Here is a 13161-nt window from a genome sequence, read left to right on the forward strand (position 1 = left end):
CTCTCAATGCATTCCTATGAGATTTGACTTACAATTTTTTTCAACTTACAAATGTGCGTTCAGAACGCATTAAATTCATAAGTAGAGGTACCACTGTATGTGGAAAAAAGTGAAGGACTCCCATTGTAAAGTCACCTCGGCAAGTGTGCTGCTGCTGCTCTGAATTTTGGCAGTTTAGCAAGGTTTCATTTATCTCTCTCTGTATGTGTGGATCACGGTGCATGTGTTTTTTGATATTAAAAAAAGCCCATTTATGAACACATAATTTAGGAGGGTAATTAGTCATGCAATGCAGCACTGCCCTTCAACAATTTATTTCTATCAGCATTATTAATCACAGCAGAGCAGATGTCTTAGGGACAAGCCAAGGTTAAAAACAAATGGTACAATATAATGAACTAGTGCACAAGATGATAACCTGCAGAGTTCCTCAAGTTGTAGGAGGGGCTTGTGCCACATCTTCCTGCAAACTTCTTTCGTAATCCCTCATTACCGTGATCTGTTATGGGCAACATTCATTACCACCTATTAGTAATGTCCTACTGTTATTATTATTATTATTATTTGCACTATCAAGAACAGGGCTCTTTTAAGCTTATCTGGTGCTGTGGCGCAAGGATCCCTCGCACCCCCCACCCCCACATTTTAACGCCTAGAATTTAAGCCTGATCCACAGAGGCACATTCCTGATGTTTCTAAAACAAGCGCCGCAATACACTCGTGTTTCTGCTGCAACAGACTAACAAGGCTTTCCCCGGGACCCCTTCCCCCCGCACCCAAGTAATCCTCCCCAAGGCCCTCTTAGAAGTGGGTGGTGTGGGGGGAAGCAGCCTGGCTCTTCCCACTGAAGGACCAAGAAGTGCGACCCTTGGGTGGCGGTGGCAGCAGCAGCAGCAGGCGCATGGGCGGAGAAAGGGAGCAATTCTTTCCAGCTCACGCACGTGCTCTTCCCCTTTAAGATGTGCACGGCTGCTGCTGACCTTCCTGGCTCGGCCTGCCCGCCCCTCTCAAGATCCCTGCCATGGCCCCATCGGAGAGGCTGCAATGCCTAAATGGCAGCTGTGTGGGCTCTTCGAGCCCCCCCTTGGCTCCCCCCCCCGGTTGCACTTCCCTGGGCTTAAAGGCACGGCATGGAGAAGGCGGACGAGGGCAGTGAGCTGATCATAGCTGCCAAGTTTTCCCTTTTCTCGCGAGGAAGCCTATTCAGCATAATGGAAAATCCCTTTAAAAAAGGGATAACTTGGCAGCTATGGAGCTGATGCTGGGAGGCGCAGCCTCCAGCCTCCACCTCTTCCATTGTGCCCTCCAGAACTCCTGCCGCCGGCAAAGCTGCACAGCTCCCCCACTTGCTGGGGCGCCCCTGAGAGGCCAGCGCCCTGGCGCATTGCGCCAGTAGCCCCAGTAGCCAAGACACCTCTGATCAAGAAAGACAAGGAAGTATGAAGACAAAGATGTCCCACGAGGCTTCTGTTTTTGATGGACTTGGTTGAGAACTGATAATATGCAAGGCCCAGCCAGCACAGCCTATGGTCAGGGATGATGGAAGATATCCGTCAACATCTGAAAAGGCCAGAGGTTCTTCATCCCTGATCTTGGCTGTGCTGACTTTTTAGAGCAGCCCTTGCGTCTACCCTTTTTAAAAATACTGTATCCAGCTGTCCACGGTCAGTATTTCACAGGTTGTTGCTTTGGTACAATACCGCAAACACAAATGCACAATGCTCTCTCTCTCTCCTTGTGCTAGTATGATCTTGCCGATAGTTCCAAGGTTGCAGGTCTGATCCCCATATGAGGCAGATGCATATTCCTGCATTGTAGGGGGTTGAGCTAGATGATCCTCAGGGTACCTTACAACTCTATAATCTATGATTCTATGTAGTGAGTCTGCTGGTGTCACTGCAGGCAAGCATACCCAGTCAGAATAAGGTCACTGCTTTCTAGACTAGTGGTGACACAGGTAACCAGAGCACATTTGCTCTCCTCTACGTATGCCCAAAAAGAAGAGAAAGAGTGAAGGGGTTTGCATTATTTTATGCTGTTGGATTATTTGCACTCCTACTAACTGGAATTCCCAAGCTGGTTTACAACATGTTTAAAATACAATAAAACAGGCAAGAGTGATTAATGTGCCTTTAATACAAATAGGCAAATATTTTCAGGGCCTGTTCCAAACAAACAACCCAAGAACAACAACACCCCATCAAAATATATGGTCGGAATAGAAGACTGACTTTTTAAAGAACAGATAGAAGCAACATAGATAAAAAGGGCTGTGTTGTTGCTGTGCCTTTTAAAAACTGTTGATTGCCTAATTCTAAAAATGCATTGATTTATGTTGCACGCTGCCTTGAGATCCAAACTGGATAAACGGTGGTATATAAGTGTTTTAATAAATAAAAATAATAAAACCAGAGTGGGCACTAACTACTCGTCTCTCCTCAGATGGCAGAGACACCTGAAGGAGAAGCATCTGATCATGATCTTGCTATTCTTGCAGTCTCTGAACTGTCTTCAAAGCATTGTTGTTGTTGTTTAGTCGTTTAGTCGTGTCCGACTCTTCGTGACCCCATGGACCATAGCACTAGAACACTCTAATCTGAAGGTTGCAAGATTATGGAAAAGAATTGCTAGACTGTCTCTGTCTGGAGCGATTGCAGCTTGTACCTCCCCTAGTTCTAGGAGTGTCCTAAAACTGTGAATCTGTTCCTTTAAGACTGGGGTGGTTCACTTGGGCCCCCCTGATTTTGTTGGATGCTAATGTCCATGAATCCTAGCCATCAAGGATAATGGCCAAGAATGCTGGAAGCCGGAGTCCAGCAACATCTAGAGAGCCACAGGTTGCATTATGGACGCAATAGCACAGCCATCAAAAGTAGCAATTGAAATAATTAAAAACAGCAGCAGAGCTGGATCTTAAAAGCCTTTTTCAAGAAAAACGTTTTCAATTTCTGTCAGCAGGGAAGGAGCCAAGCAAATCTCCACATGAAAGGGAATGCAATATACATTAATAATCAAGGTATGGGAGTCGTAGTCTAGTAACATTTGAAGGACTGTAAGCTCTGCGTCTCTACAAACCCATCTAGAACAGGCCAGGTCAGCCAACCCATTTGTCAGACAAACAAATCAGTGATCGGAGACACTGCATTAGCTCTGCATTAGCATGTTTACGTCTCTGCCTATATCAAAGGTGTTTTAAAAAATAAATAAATTAAGAACTAGAATGACTCCGTATTTTTCTTACCATGCTACTGCTGTCATATTTCTGCCTTTTCATTTTTTGCTTTGTTTATAAAAATGGTCTGAAAATGCATGTCCTTTTCCATATGAAACACACATATATTAAAGAAATACCAGTAAATAGAGCAGGATTGTTAGCTGTCAGAGGATTCTGCTGCTACTCTTTGCTCCCTGCCACCTCTGCCACCCTTGGCTCCATATCCTGCCGTAAATGGGTTTCTCAGGGCTGGGCTGCCTATGAGGCAGACTGAAGCAGCCGCCTCGGGTGGAGAAATCCCACACGAGAACGAGAACTCTCATGAGATCTTGAAGATCTTGCATGAGAGCTCGTGAGATCTCACTGGAAGCCACTACTGCTTCCCAGTAAGTGAGGCTCTGGTAGACTCCAGACTTCACCCCAGACAGTAAAATGGGATGGGCTGCTCCTGAGGTGTCCTATTCAAGACGGGAATGGATACGGACTGTGATGCTTCCTCTTGAAAGCTCTCAGCTATCACAAGCACAATGCCTGCATTCCAAAGTGAGGTCTGCCCTTCCTCACGTTTGACAGCAAGAACTGGTCTGGCTTCTGCCCTCCCTCTGGGGTTGAGATTGGTCTGCCCTTCTCCTCCCCGTCAAGCCGTGTACTTAGGTCAGGCATCCCCAAACTTCGGCCCTCCAGATGTTTTGGACTACAATTCCCATCTTCCCCAACCACTGGTCCTGTTAGCTAGGGATCATGGGAGTTGTAGGCCAAAACATCTGGAGGGCCGCAGTTTGGGGATGCGTGTTCAAGATGCTCCCTGCCAGTAATTAATGTAGGCAGAGCAATGCAGTTTCATTCATTGGCAACACAGTCGTGCAATCCAGTCATTCCCACTGAAGTCCTCACTGAAATAAATTCTGTCTCTTTTCAATGCAACTATGCTGGAAGGCCAGAGTTTGGGGATGCCTCACTTAGGTGAATTTTTGTGAGCAGATGTACGCCACTGACATGCAGCGTACCTGAGCACCTCTCACCATTGGATATAGTCTTTGCAGGCTAAAAGGTTGCCCACTCTTGCTCTAGGAGAAGAATTTATCCCCTTGTACAGGACCTCTCTCCCCAGCCCAGACATTCACCAGAAGGAGACTGGCTTTTCACACCTGATGAATCTCACCTTCCCTTTGGCTCAGCTCTGAAAAGAAACCAAGTAACATTGCCTAGTAATTTAAAGCTGAGTTTCCACAAGCTACGTGATCTCTGTCCTGATTAGGTTTCACCTCCGTGACTAAAGACTGGCCAGGTGGATATGAGAGAAGATGAGACAGTATTTAACTCTTCAAGCCTTTTTCGGCTAAGAGTAACTGGGAATAATTCTCCCTGCACAAATTTGTTTCGTCTACTGAATGGAAGATGCCTTGCAGGCAGGAAAAAGGATTGCTGGAGCAAGGCAGATATGTACACTTATTATAATTACATGTAGTATGGTTTATTATAGGTCCCTTGCATGTGCCTTAAACAACAACTGTGCTAAGTATTAGGTTTCACATGGCAGCCCTTAGTGGCTTGGGACTATCTTAAGGAACACTTGGTCCCAATGCAGAGCTGGATGGGCTTCAAAATGGACCTACGTATGAAGCCTTTCTCTCAATGCATGAGCAAGAGGCCTTTTCAGTGGTGGCACCATGTCCTTCCAGCTAAGTTGCATCAGTTCCACTCTCTAAGCGCTTTTTCACAGAAATTGAAAATGTTTTGATAGACTTTCAACACTTGACATATGAAATTGGCTGTGGCCTCAGTTGCAGCTATGTTAAACAATTTACATTCGTACCTTGGCTCCCGAACACCTTGCGAGTCAAATGTTTTGGCTCCTGAACGCTGCAAACACGGAAGTGAGTGTTCCAGTTTGTGAATGTTCTTTGGAACCCAAACATCCGACGTGGCTTCTGATTGGCTGCAGAAGCTTCCTGCAGCCAATCAGAAGTCAAGCCTTGGTTTCCAAACATTTTGGAAATTGAACGGACTTCTGGAATGCATACCGTTCAACTTCCAAGGTACCACGGTACTCCCAGGTAAGCATGTTGCAGCCATAATGTGTTTGACTAATTGCTTTTAAATGACTGTTTTTAATTGGATTTTATGTATGCCTATGTAGATTTTCTTGTAAGCCCTTCCAAGTGCAACTGCAGAAGACCAGGATATATGGTAAATAATAACATATTATTGCTGTAACTGCCTACTACATTTTATCTAACACTGCTCCATGGATAATCAAGACTGTAATTTACTATCAGATTCCACTCCAGTCATTTTCACCCAGAAGCAATATGTTCCTAAAAGTGTGCATGGCACATTGTGTGTAGGTGTTGCTTTTTATGGGCAATATCCAATCGGTTGTGGAGTTGATTGACAATTGTGTGTCCATTGCTGCAGCGTTGATAATGCTCCTGTGGGATACAGCTTCGATTGCTATAAGTCCTTGCAAAACCAGTTTAAGTTAGTCTACCTTCAGCAATATCACCTCAATGGCTTCCAGTGATTACTGTGTGTGTACATAGCATGGGGGGCCTTCAATATTTAAAAAGCTGGAATCCTCCTTGAATTCGAAGACACATGCCCCTACCAATTAAAAATGCATTGCGACATCTGTGCATGGAGTGGACTTTAAAGACTCAAGGAAACAAGGGGAAATGATACATGAATTAAAAAGCGCAACTATCACACTGTAGCAGTTTATACAAAGAAATCATGTGAAAGATCCCAAAGGCTGTAAAATAATTCCATTTAAAGGACAGACAATAGTTCTTAGTTTGCTTTGTTTCTATAGCAAAGAGAACAAGTGGAACAAACTGTGTTTTGACAGTGAGAAAGTTTAAACACAGCGAAAAGCCTTGTAGTAAAAAAAACACTTCCGAAAGAAACTATTGAATTTTTGGTCTCCAGTTTCTTGCCTGAACTTTAAGCCAACAAGATACCATGGTCAGTTTTTTCAGGGTTACTGACCTAACTAAAATTATGCTAAGATAAAATCTAGAGTGGGTAGTTGTCATGAGCCTCATGAGAATGTCCTGGAGAGGCTGGTCAGGTCAGGATGATGCTTGAGGAGCTGGACTTGGATGAACCCGGGGAGAGAATTAATAGGTTGAGCCAGACCTCGCCTAGTCCTCAGGAGGTTTCAGAGTTGTATGGAAAGGAAGATGGGGGCACAGAATCAGACCCCAGAGAGGGACTCAGAAGACTGTTGGGAGAAGAAGGTGGGTTAGGCATCAGCCATGATCAGTTGGCTCCACAGGAACTCTCCCAACCACCTTCCCCTAACAGCGAGTCTCCACCTGCATAGGAGGTGCTGGGGTACAAGTCTGGCTCTGAGCCTGTGTTGTCCCCTCCCCTGTCACCTAAGACATGGAGATGCCACTCTGAGCAGATGGCTCAGGCCCAGCACACTGGAAGAAGTTCCTGTCTTTCCCAGTCTAAATATGCTTCTCCTTTGCTGGGCCTCTAACCTTTGCCTTGCCTATGTACTATTCTGATTTGAGCATTAAAGATTTTGTCAGAAACCATAATCCAAGTTTGAGTTCTTCATCCATTGAGAGCCAGGACAGTAGTAAGCATGCATGCTTCTTTCCAATCAGTTCTTGCTCTTGGAGTTTCTCAAAAGTGTCAAGTCTCAGAGTTGATGCTCATTATCAGCTCTTGCAATTAAGCTTAATTAATTAAGGCTTAAACCACAGTAAAAACAACAACAACCAGAACTGTGCACAAGGAACAAGGTGCTATGATTGTGGTCTCAGTGGGTTCTTGGACCAACTTACTGACTTTATTGCAGGCATTTATTTGAGTCTGAATTAGCAACCTTTTGTCTCAAAGGATACATTGTGTGCTGCATGTGGTTTCGGGAAAGAGCTGTATGAATGCCACATCCAAATCCATAGAAAGTTTCATAATACTCTGGAGTAAAGAGGAAACACTTGCTGAGTGACATGAGAATTATGAAATAAATGTAGCTTTTTATAGGCAACAGCCTTAGTGTTAAGTTCCAGTGTGTCACATCCACTTCCTGTTATGCTTACAAGCTTTGCCTCACTTTTTCCTTGAGATCTTTATCCTGTTTATACACCCTTTCTACGTTTGTTTTCAAAATTTTAAGCTTATTAAGCCACAAATGGCTTATTTTGAATCAGAACAACATGACTAAGGGGCTACTGATAATAACAGTACTTGAGTGATAAGAACGTTGCATGCTCCTTCTTTTTTCCCCTAGACCAATGAAATGTTCTAGGTTCTGCTACCCAGATTTGGCTTCTTTCAGGTGAGAGCAAACAGAATATTGCTGGTATTATTTCATAATGTTTTCCTCATATAATTATTTTCTTTCTTTAAGAGTTTTTTAGATGGACTTTCAGCTGAAGATAATTAGCAAAATGAGGCAGTCCGGAACATAAAAAGAAAATCAAAGATTGCAACAAAACAGGAGATGAAAGCAGCACAAAAAACCTACAAAACATTGATAAAAAACAGCAAAAAGGAAAACGACAGGAATAAAATTAATCATTAAAAGCTTAGGACATAAGAATGTATCATAGCTGCCAAGTTTTCCCTTTTCTCGCGAGGAAGCCTATTCAGCATAAGGGAAAATCCCTGTAAAAAAGGGATAACTTGGCAGCTATGGAATGTATTCACTAAGTGCTTGAAAGGCAACAGCACTGATGCCAGCTGAATATTCCTGAGGATAACATCCCAGAACCGGGGCACCACCACTGCAAAGGCTGTACTGCTGGTCATAACCTACCTTACGACCCAGAAGCGGATACCTGGAACTGGGCATCTGATACAGGATCATATGTGAGTAGATGGTCCTTCACTTGCTCCTAAGTCTTGTAAGCCTAAAAGTCAAAGTGAGAACCTTCAAGTTAGAAGTCAGTGAAAATATTTATATCTTCAAACACACACACTCACACATACTAGGTTGTAACCAACTCAGAGTACACCCAGAGTACACTTTGTTTGAATTATTTGAATAAAATTTGTCCTGTGCATTAATCCCAGTGCATCTACTCTGAGTAAGACTCATGCTGGATATAACCTATTGAGTTCATTAAGTTCCAGGCAAGTGTGGTTGTCAGGAGCCAGCCCAATTCACAATGTGTCAGGCTAGACTATCATTGAATGCCACTAGATATTCCTGGGCAACTTTCACTGTAATATCAGTGGCACCAAATTTTCACAGCTCCCATTGAATACTGTGAGAAAGAGAGCAAGCCTTCCATTAGTGGAGATGTAATCCTTTGTTTTTGACATTCCAGCTGGTAGCAATGGAAAAAAGATTAAGATATTTGAAAAGCAAGGATTATGATCTCACATAGGGAATAAGCAGTAGCAACTAATGCTCTGAGCCTTGCTCATGAAGCAACAAAAAGAAGAAAAGTTTGGTTTTTTTGCAAAGTACTCTGTGAGGTATTTTCAACACTACAGCTACTAAGGTAAAGGTAAAAAGGTAAAGGACTCCTGGACAGGGAAGTCCATTCAAAAGTGACTATGGGGTTGCAGCGCTCATCTCGCTTTTCAGGCCAAGGGAGCCGGCATTTGTGTACAGAGAGTTTTCTAGGTCATGTGGCCAGCATGACTAAACCGTTTCTGGCACAATGGAACACTGTGACGGAAACCAGAGTGCACAGAAACACCGTTTACCTTCCCACCACAGCAGTACCTGTTTATCCACTTGCAATGGTGTGCTTTTGAACTGCTGGAACAGAGAAATGGGAGCTCACTCCATCGTGGGGATTCGAACTGCTGACCTTCCGATCGGCAATCCCAAGAGGCTCAGTGGTTTAGACCACAGTGACATACAGTATATTTCATCAAATAGCAGGGAAGCTGAAACAGGAATTGTGATGGGCTCTATAGGGCACGTTCAGATGTGGGGAATATTGTGTTAGTTGTGCCCGAGTGCAAGGTCCGATCAGGATTTGTTTTCAGTATCTGAAATATAGAAAGCTGCCTTGTACTGAGTCAGTCCATTGGTCCATCTTGCACAATTTTTTTTAATGTTCCTCTGTTCTTGCACAATATTATCTGCACTGACTGGCCAGGGTTTCAGACAATGCCAACACTACCTAGAGATGCCAGGGATTCAACCTGCGACCTTCCACCTGCAAGGCAGATGCTTTTCCACTGAGATATGGCCCCTCCCTGAGCACAGTTCACTGTCTTTCTACACTGCAAATGCACTCAGTTTCTCCCCAGCTTTCTCCATTTTAGCAACCAGATTTGGAGGTCTAGTGGGTGGGGAATTGCTCAAAAAACTACCAACAGATCCTCATCGACCTTGTTCACACCTGATCTAAAATCTTAGGTTCACAGTAAATATACTGTGCCAAAAGCCTTGTTCTAACCCACCCTGAAGTAGCACTTGTAGTGTTTGCCACATAATGTGTACAAATTAAACTGATGCTTGTAACTCAGACTGCCATGCTTTTTTCCATAGTTTTACTTTTTCATAAACAGTCAGAAGCATAAACTATAGTATACATACTACCGCTTTCATACTGATGCTTTCATCTGAGAAAAAATGATGGAATAAGCTGCCACCTAGAGTTTGAGAACCGGCTTGATATTATGGCTATATTTTACTTATTGCTCAGAGATAGTACTTGTGGTTAGACAGCATTGTTTTGAAGCACGACTCGAGAGGGGTACAACGCAGATGCCAATTACAAACAAGACTGAGGACATGCCACCCCAATGGCTGGCATCTTTGCTATATGATGAGATTTATATATTCCACATCACTGCAATAGATGCAATGACAATGGTAGCTTTCAATATTTCTGCAACATAGGAGCTGTTCATCAGGACTAGGTGCGTAATTTGTTGTTTCGGTCGTACTGCTTTAGGATATAAGGGGCAGATCACATATTTGTCTTTTGGGGGCACCGCAATTTAAGAAGAATATTGACAAGCTGCAACATATGCAGAGAAGGGCAACCAAGGTGGGAAAGGGTCTGGGAGCGAAGCCTTATGAGGAATGGTTGAGGGAGCTGGTTATGTTTAGCCGGGAAAATAGGAGATTGAGAGGAAATATGATAGCCATCTTTAAATATCTAAAGGGCTGTCACATGGAAAATGGAGCAAGCTTGTTGTCTCCTGCCCTGGAGAGTAGGACCCAAACCAATAGATTTGAAATACAAGAAAGGAGATTCCAACTAAACAGGGCCGGCTCGCCCATTGACTCCAGTGGCGCGGGGCGCCAGGGCGCCTGGGCACTCAGGGGGGCGCTGAGGGGCGCCCCAGCAAGTGGAGGAGCTGCGCGGCAGCCTCCCTTTTCCCTCCGCCAGCCGCGCCGCTCAGGATCTCCGCTCAGGGAGGTAAGTGAGCGGAGCAGGGGCACCAGGACCCTGTTCCACTCTGCAGTGCCAGGGTCATCCCTCACCCCGGCGCTGCGCTTCATTGGCATTCCTGTTGGCGGGAAGGCTTGGATGCCTTCCCACAGTCTAGGACTCTCCCCGCTGGCTCCATGGCGCCCATCTGGCCTACGCTGCCGGGGGAGGGCTCCGGACTGCAGGAGCGGGGCTCTCCCTGCTGGCCGAGGCATCGCCCCGAGGCCTTCCGGCTCGGGGGAGACGGGGAAGAGCTGGACGTGCAGAGTTTGTTTTTTTTAAGAGTTGGGGTGGGGGGCGCCCGAGGGATCCCTGCACCAGGGCGCCCGATGTGCTAAAGACGGCCCTGCAACTAAACATCAGAAAGAGCTTTCTGCCAGTAAAAGCTATCTGACAGTGGAACAGACTCGATCGTGAGGTTGTGGACTCTCCTTCCTTAGAGCTTTAAAAGCAGGATGGACATCTTTCATGTATGCTTTGCTAAGATTCCTGCATTGCAGGGAGTTGGACGAGATGACCCTGAGAGTCCCTTCCTACACTAAAATTCTATGGTTCTATGATTCTATGACTAGCATGTCTTTGAGAAGGACTCAGCCTTCTCAAGGATTCTATATGGAATTTTGCCTTCAAAGGGGGCATTAAAACATACGTACACATTTAGAACCTGAAGTGGTACAGTCTAAGATAAACTTTACTAAAACTTTTGCATTAAAATGCTGATGAATTTGTAAAAGGACTTTTAAAAAATTCTCAAGGTACTATTGAAATGTAGAGAACTGAATTCAAGATTGGAAAAATGAAAAATGGACAGAAAGTGAAACTAACTTATTCACCGATCACTAGCTATAGGTTCTTCATCTTCTGGGTCAGACCAAAAGTCCATCAAGTCCAACATCCTGTTTTCCCCAGTGGTCAACCAGTCATTTTTGGGAAACCTGCAAGCTGGGAATGAAGAAAAAGATCTCTCCCATTGTTGCTGGTCAAAGATACACTGCCTCTGAAATCATATGTTGCATATGGCAATGAAAATGAATAGCTGGGAATTTGTCTAATCTCTTTGGAAACCACCTAAACTAGCAGTTAGCATTGTGTGGCAACAAATTCCATGAATTCATTATGTATTATGTGAATAAGTACTTTCTAGTGAAGTAAGCGTATGGAATTCTGGGGTACTTTCTACGTTACATTTTTTTAAAAAAGAGAATACCAGCACAGTTTTTTAACATGATTTGAGCTTGAGTTAACATGATATGAGCTTGAGTTTATCCTGCCCATCTGACCGGGTCCCCCCCCCCCCAGCCACTCTGGGCGGCTTCCAACACACATTAAAATACATTAAAATATCACAGATTAAAAACTTCCCTAAACAGGGCTGCCTTTAGATATTTTCTAAATGTCAGGTAGTTGTTTATCTCTCTGACCTTTGATGGGAGGGCGGTTCCACAGGGTGGGTGCCACTACCGAAAAGGCCATCTGCCTGGTTCCCTGTAGCTTTGCTTCTCGCAGTAAGGGAACCGCCAGAAGGCCCTCGGCACTGGATCTCAGTGTCCGGGCTGCACCTTTGACATACCTCTATTTATTGGGAAATTAGAAAATATTCCTTATTTTGTACCATTGAAAGTATGTTTCTCCTTTACGCTATTGCCTCAGCAGCAATTGTTGAGCAATATCTGGCACCTCACAAAGTCTCTGGCAACTAGAAATGTCGCTTACATTGGCTGCATTGAATTGTTGCTGGACCTATTTAAAATCATTTATATACCTCTTCAGGTTTCAAAAATATCTACATGCTGTGTTTCCATCCAAGTTATATTGTTAATGCTGCTGCTATTATTAGCATAATTTTATTTTGTGAACCGTCTTGAGACCCCTGGGTATAGGGCGGTATATAAATTCTAATAATAATAATAATAATAATAATAATAATAATAATAATAATATAGCAGAATGCTAGCCAAATGCAGTTTTTGAGTACCCAGAATATTGTTCAAAATGTTGCCTTGCTGAAATCTCTGTTTTTTTCACCTACTCCACCTACAATTCAGCCTACAATTCGTAATGGGCTTTTGCATATACAAGCAACACTCCGTATTGAGTGAAAGCATTTTCCATCATTTAACTTTTTAAAACCTGCTGCTTGCATGGGATTAACACATGCAATGCAATAAACTGACCAGCAGAGGGATTTATAGTTCTATTGATGCTCAAGAACTACCGGTAAATAAACTTTGAATGCTCCGTTCTATTTAACTACTGTATATAATAGCACTTGAAACAGTCATGGCTTCTCCTAAGGAATTATGGGAGCAGTAGTTTGGTAAAGGTGATGACAGATTTTAGGAGGCCTCTATTTCTCTTCCAGAACTACATTTTCCAGAGTTTTCACAATCAATTCCACTTTACAGGGAACTCTGGGAATTGTAGCTCTTTAAGGGGAATAAGGGTCTCCGAGCAACTCTCACCACCCTTAACAAACTACAATTCCCAGGATGCTTTGGGGAAGCCATGTCTGTTTAAAGTGGTAACATAGCACTTTAAATATATGATGTGCATGTGGGCCCAGCACCCTCTAGAGCAGGGGTAGGC

The 13161-nt window shown here is 43.9% G+C and overlaps 1 long non-coding RNA gene across 2 annotated transcripts in view; it reads right to left on the reverse strand.

Moving 5' to 3' along the window:
• Positions 1 to 13161, reverse strand: part of LOC118092001 (uncharacterized) — a 46299-nt gene that overhangs the window by 19680 nt on the left and 13458 nt on the right. For both annotated transcript variants that reach the window (XR_009558389.1, XR_009558388.1), the window contains exon 2: positions 7989 to 8082. This is a non-coding gene — a long non-coding RNA (uncharacterized LOC118092001). The remainder of the gene's footprint in view (positions 1 to 7988; positions 8083 to 13161) is intronic.

This window comes from Zootoca vivipara, chromosome 12 (assembly GCF_963506605.1).
Source record: "Zootoca vivipara chromosome 12, rZooViv1.1, whole genome shotgun sequence".
Classification (NCBI taxonomy): domain Eukaryota; kingdom Metazoa; phylum Chordata; class Lepidosauria; order Squamata; family Lacertidae; genus Zootoca; species Zootoca vivipara.